Source organism: Tupaia chinensis, unplaced genomic scaffold (assembly GCF_000334495.1).
Source record: "Tupaia chinensis unplaced genomic scaffold, TupChi_1.0 Scaffold000437_1, whole genome shotgun sequence".
In the NCBI taxonomy this organism is placed as follows: domain Eukaryota; kingdom Metazoa; phylum Chordata; class Mammalia; order Scandentia; family Tupaiidae; genus Tupaia; species Tupaia belangeri.
In genome coordinates, this window is record NW_006159942.1 from 1522918 (window position 1) to 1529877 (window position 6960).

Genomic DNA, 6960 nt, shown 5'->3' on the forward strand with positions numbered 1-6960 from the left:
CTTTGCAATGACGTAAGCAATGCGGCAGCCAGACATCACTTCCAAGTTCCCTCCGAGCATCTGCTGGCTATAAACACTCATCGGACTGGGTCTGCACTGGCGAGAAGAATGCAGGAGCTGGCCTTCCTTGGCTTTTCCCTCACCCTTGTTTTAGAAGTCCAGTGGTTAAGGGGCCAGCAGGTGGCGTGGTCCTGGACTCCCCACATGGCTGACCACGGTTCGAGTCCCGGACCTGGCAGCTTGCTTTCTCACTTTCCTACTCTCTCTCTCTCTCTCTCTCTCACTCGCTCGCTCACTCTGTTCCTTTCTGGTCAAATTAAAAGAAATAAATGAATAAATAAGTAAAGTTAAACAAAATAATTCTTAAAAAAAAAAGAAGTACAGTGGTTAAGAGACAAATCTTGGAAAATTCTTGTACTTTTTCACTTTTTGCTATCTCATAAGCTAATTCCACAAGCGGACTGCCACCCGGAGAAAGCACGTGGAACAAGAGGGCAAAACATTCTACAAAGATGATCAACACCACTAAATCCTAGATTTAGCAGCAAGTCCCAGGGAAGGCTGACCCAGATCAATCTAACAACATGCACAAACGTTTTCTTCCCGTTTATTTATAAAGGAGAAACAGTTCCTCTAATAAAGCCAACCTACATGCACTACATAAAACAAATGTCTCTTGCATAAATCCTTTCAAGAAGTTCTTCATATTAGTCTGCTACCCTATTGCTTATTGACCCGCTTGTTTGTCCAGCAACCCCATAGGTTTCCCTCACAATACGATGATGTTTTACACTTGGATTCTGTTACCGGCCACTAGCTCCTACAGATAACAATCCTGCTTTTAAAGCAGATAGAACACAAAACATCTTTTCCACAATGTCTAAGAAACGTCTCTAAACATCATGAGAGCTGTGTGCAAATTTCAAATTCTTGGGCGACACACATGAGTTCCGCTGCACTCAATATATACTTTGAAGGGCTCTGAAAATCTGAGCTACTCTTTTTGATTTTTTTTCTCCTTTGAAAAGACATGAGCATATTCATCAAATCTTAATTTCCAGTCAATGGCTATTTTGTTAAAAAGTTACCCGTCTCCTCGCTCATCATCTGGAAAAAAGTCCTAAGAATGGCCAGTTGAAAGATAATAAGGGAGGGACCAGCAGCTAGCATAATGGCTGTGTCGCTGGACTCCCATGTAGTTGACCGCGGTGAGTCCTGGACCCGGTGACTTAAACTCATGCCAGGTGCGTGTGCGTGCGTGCCCACCATCCTGAGAAGAGAATGGAGGAGAAGGGATTGCGGCGTGGCCATCCCTCCTGGGGGGTGATTTGTTGCTTTCTGTCTCTCTGTCTCTCTCTGTCTTTCTGGTGAGCACCTGAGCCCTATAGCAAAAACCTCTCCAAAAAAAGAAAGATAAGGGAAAAGGTTGCTACACTCCTTTATCACAGTACTTTCAGCGAGCAGACCCCCCTTAAAAGAGTCATCACTTTGAGTCATTTCTAAATATACTATTTCATACTTGATACTGCGGTGCAACCACTGGCCAGTTTTCAAAAATGATAAGAAACTACTTCAGCACTAACTCTGCGCTCTTACCTCTTCCAGAAAAAAATCTCCTTTAATGCCAGAACCACCTGCACTTCACAATTAGATAAAGGAACTACCACGGCAGGACCACTTAACACACAGTACTAGAATCCATAGTCACAGGCCCCACGGCTCCATAGTGATGTAAATACAAGCGTATACGTGTCTGTAACTGGTTGGGGTCTCATACGTACAACGTCCCTGATGATTGAAAACTCATGCACATGACATTGAGAAAACTCCTTTCTATAATCTGAGCCACTCACAAATACCATTCCCTTTAAAACTTCTCAGGAAATGAATGATAACATTGTATTTCTATTGTTTCCTTCCCCTTTAGGGAAACAGATGGAATGGTAGAAAGAGAACATACAATGAAATAGGAGATGTGGCTTGTAGTTTCTCACCATCTAGCCAAGTGAGTGGGTTAGCGACAGAGCTTCAGAGAAGAGGATTTCTAAGGTTCTTTTTACTTCCAAAATGATTTTGGCCTGCCTGCCCGAAGAATTGTCAAATGTGAAACGTCTTCGGATTCCTAATCCAAGTTCTATGCAATCGAATCTATTTAGACAGTCATTCATCAGTTCACAAATTTCCCCCCAAAATTGCCCCAATGTGCACTCATCTCCTTATATACAATACCGCTGGACTCCCATGTAGTTGACCGCGGTGAGTCCTGGACCCGGTGACTTAAACTCATGCCAGGTGCGTGTGCGTGCGTGCCCACCATCCTGAGAAGAGAATGGAGGAGAAGGGATTGCGGCGTGGCCATCCCTCCTGGGGGGTGATTTGTTGCTTTCTGTCTCTCTGTCTCTCTCTGTCTTTCTGGTGAGCACCTGAGCCCTATAGCAAAAACCTCTCCAAAAAAAGAAAGATAAGGGAAAAGGTTGCTACACTCCTTTATCACAGTACTTTCAGCGAGCAGACCCCCCTTAAAAGAGTCATCACTTTGAGTCATTTCTAAATATACTATTTCATACTTGATACTGCGGTGCAACCACTGGCCAGTTTTCAAAAATGATAAGAAACTACTTCAGCACTAACTCTGCGCTCTTACCTCTTCCAGAAAAAAATCTCCTTTAATGCCAGAACCACCTGCACTTCACAATTAGATAAAGGAACTACCACGGCAGGACCACTTAACACACAGTACTAGAATCCATAGTCACAGGCCCCACGGCTCCATAGTGATGTAAATACAAGCGTATACGTGTCTGTAACTGGTTGGGGTCTCATACGTACAACGTCCCTGATGATTGAAAACTCATGCACATGACATTGAGAAAACTCCTTTCTATAATCTGAGCCACTCACAAATACCATTCCCTTTAAAACTTCTCAGGAAATGAATGATAACATTGTATTTCTATTGTTTCCTTCCCCTTTAGGGAAACAGATGGAATGGTAGAAAGAGAACATACAATGAAATAGGAGATGTGGCTTGTAGTTTCTCACCATCTAGCCAAGTGAGTGGGTTAGCGACAGAGCTTCAGAGAAGAGGATTTCTAAGGTTCTTTTTACTTCCAAAATGATTTTGGCCTGCCTGCCCGAAGAATTGTCAAATGTGAAACGTCTTCGGATTCCTAATCCAAGTTCTATGCAATCGAATCTATTTAGACAGTCATTCATCAGTTCACAAATTTCCCCCCAAAATTGCCCCAATGTGCACTCATCTCCTTATATACAATACCAGCTGTCTTTTTCCCCTTCATATTGAGGAGGCCTCTCTCATTCTCCCTTCTGTCCAAGACAGTCCTATCCATTCACGTAGCCAACCCTATCAATAAGGCAGGGAGGGTCAGAAAATCTCAAATGTTGTTTTGTACCTGGATTCAAAAGCAGCATCTGCTATGTTTCTAGAACCATCTGTTGCCCATTTTGCCACGGAAAGGATGGGGCAGGCATCAGAAGTGGAGTGTCACAGGTCACACAATGGAATTATCCCCTTTCGGGGGCTGACGTATCCAGGCATATGCTCCATAGTCACCATAGCTAATGCCACCCCTCCCCCATCAAAGAGGTGATTTTTCTCAGAGACGGTACCTCTAAACTTTTGGTCAGGTCCAGTATTCTGTTGTTTTGGGGAGTTCTTTCATTCCCATTTGCCAAAATATAGGGATGTTAATATTTTGTACATCAGTCGCTAACTGAGATTTGACAAATCACTCATCTCTGGGTATCTCAGTTTTTACCTACAAAATAAAAAGGTTGAATTTAGTGATCTCTGAGGTTTCCTGTGCTCTAATGCTCCAAAATCTTATGATTCTTAAACCAATTAAAAATTGTCAATGAATTGGGACCAGCTGTTAGCGTAAAGGCTATGTCATTGGACTCCCATGTAGTCAACCGTGTTTCGAGTCCCGGACCCCAGTGGCTTAAACTCACACAGGGCGCGTGTGCGTGCGTGCCCAAGATCCTGAGAGGAAAATGAAGGAGAAGGCATTGCAGCGTGGTCATCCCCCCTGGGGGGTGATTTCTCACTTTCTATCTCTCTGTCTCTCTCTGTCTGTCTGGCGAGCGCACGCGCCCTACAGCAAAAACCTCTCCAAAAAAAAAAAATTGTCAATGAATGCAAGTTCCTTCACCTCTATCATATATTAAGACTCTTAATGGCCAAGGGCATAAGAATTTGCTGCAGACAAAAAAGGCTTCTATGACATAGTTCCTATGTGTTGAGCAAGAACACTGTTAAACAAGTTTCTTGAGGAACCAGATTAGATTACATTTCCTAATCATGTTAATATATGCCCCTGAGGTGATACTCTAGTGCAGGGTTTGGTACTGTATAATTCCTATTCAACAGCATCCAAGGCTTCTACTCACTAAAAGCCAGAAGCATTCCCTGTCCCTTGCTGTGACAGCCAAACAACCATTGCCAATCATCCCGGGGGATGAAATCCCTCCCAATCCTCCCATTGAGAACCACTGCTCTAATACACACCAGAGCTTGAAGAACACATCACTTTGAGGGTGTTTTTTGTTTCCAGTGGGTGACGTTTACACAATTAACAATGAATGAACACCAAAACTTAGCGCACTGTCAGATTTAGAAAGCACAGGTATTCCACCTGGGAGATATACAAAGCCGCTGTCCAAGTATCCAAGGCACACCCTCCTTGCTTAGGGCTGAAAATCAGCCTACAAAACCATAACCTCAACTGATCTCGGCAAGTATTTTGTAGGAATCTCGTTTTTCACAGTGATGCTTCCAGCGTACTGCGCCCGCAACCCTTGCTCAGAGACCTCAAAACAAAGCTTGGAAGAAAACAGCAAACGCCAGAGGTTTAACCACTTTAGCTTTTTCTTTCCTCTTTCCCACAAAACGACAAACGGTTAATAAAATGTTTCTGGAAAGGTTGCTTAAGAGTCCTGGCTTTGGTTAGAGGTCTTTTTAAAATATAATTATTTATTTTTATTTTATTTATTCACTGATTTATTTGTTAATTTACCAGAGACAGACAGAGGTTGAGAGTGAGAGAGAGAAGGAAGTGAGAAAGCAAGCCACCAGATTCAGGACTTGAACCCTGGTCAACATGTGGGAGTGTCCAGCGCCTTAACCACCATGCCACACCACCTGTCTTGAAGAGAGGAGTGAGTCTGCTTTTAGCCCCGTTTCTCAAGTAGCTATCTTTTCCTCCCCCACTTCAAACAGGGATCCAAAAGACACCCCCTGCAGTCAGGCTCAGTCCCCAAAGAGCAACAGCCAGGGCCATGAAACAGATGGAAGCCTGCAAGTTGACTAAAATGAGGACCCTAACCAAACATCTCAGTGTTCCACTTGTGAGAAGCTGGGACTTGCAAATCTCTAGGTGTCCCAAGGTGAAAGCTACATTAGTTTACTAGCAGCAAGAACTCCCCCATGCTATTAAAGGAAAACCAGTTACAAACTTTGTGGAGACTTCACAGGGTTTCTTATGTACATCTAATGTTTAAACTTCCACACAGAATCTATAAGGCAAAAGAAGAAGTTTAAATTACGAAGTTGAGGATATGAAAAGGGAGCCATGAATAGACACAACTATTACTTTAAAGAGAACCTGAGCTCTTCATTCAAACAAATATTTACACAATCGAGGGTGACGGCAGGAGGGATATAGCCATTCTGCTAAAACAGTGAGCAATCTGAAGGTTTATTTACCCCCAATCCCACCACTCTGTTGCTATCCTACCAGGGACCAAGAATTCAAGTACTTACAAGGCAAAAGTTTAACCCTCCAAAAGTGTGAACCTCTTTTAGACGTTCCGGGTTGTATTCAGATGTTAGAATCCCAGAGACATATCTGAAATATCCAAGTTAAACTAAACTATCAAGCTTAAAGTTACATTCCAGTACTTGGGAATCTACGTCTGTAATTTACATATTCATATAATGCAGGAAAAGGGGCCTGACAAATATTTATTCTAAAAGGATTCCACATTTTACGCCTGTAGGTCTGCTCCCAGCTGTGCCTGACCACGTGACTAGCGATGCATTTGAGACCTCTGGAGAGCTGCTTCAGAGGTGCAGAAAGACTTCTAGGGAAGAGGGCAGGGCCCACAGGGAGGATTCCCAGCCCTGGTCAAGTCTGCTAACCTAAAAGCGTGCGTGTTTCCCTCTTTCAGTTCAGAAAGGTAAATGCGCAGCTGCTGGAAGTAGGTTCGACTTCCGAAGCTCTTTCAAACAGGAAACCCCAACCCTGGGAGGGACAGCCTGTCAGCCTTTTAATTTCCTGGCGGTGGCGGGAGTTAGCCAGGTCCCCGGCGCTTGAATAAGTGATGACTACGCGTGCTAAGTTATTAACCAGACCAGCAAACATTCCAGCTGCGCCTCCGCCGGGAAGGGCGCTGGTGAAACCGGGGGTCAAAACTTTCCCCGAGGCTGCCTGCCGCTATCTCCAGCGAGGACTCGATCACACCATACAATTTTAGGGGATCCAAGGCCAGAGCCTCGCTCTTAAAGCAGAACTAGAATATTATAGAAGAGCAGCTCGTTAGCTATTTGGGGGGCCACAGGAGGTTCTTCTCTGAATCCCTCGTCCCACACCATCCAGCCGCGGACCTTTTCTTTGCGGAGGGTCTTGTCCTAAGGATCCCAATCCTGCTCTCCTTAAGCATTCCAGAGTAGTTGGGAAAAGTTGCTCCCTGTCCCCTTAACCCTCCCCGTTCCCTATTGCCACTCTGGGAGCATCTCCCCTAACCCGACACTCCCTCTCCAGGATCCCCTCAACTGGAGGTCCACCCCGGTCTTTGGAGTCATGCACAGTGGGGTTCCGGGCCCCCCGAAGCTGCAGAGTCGGGGCTGCGCCGACGTCAGCCCGGGCTTTTGTCCCTACAGCCTGCCGGAGAAGAAAAGAAAGGCTGCCCCGGAGCGCACTCACCGTCTCATCTTCGCTC

The 6960-nt window shown here is 44.8% G+C and overlaps 1 protein-coding gene across 1 annotated transcript in view; it reads right to left on the reverse strand.

Annotated features, from left to right (window-relative positions):
• The window catches only part of PHLDB2 (pleckstrin homology like domain family B member 2), a gene marked incomplete in the record, with an annotated part of 125656 nt that overhangs the window by 116906 nt on the left and 1790 nt on the right, over positions 1-6960 (reverse strand).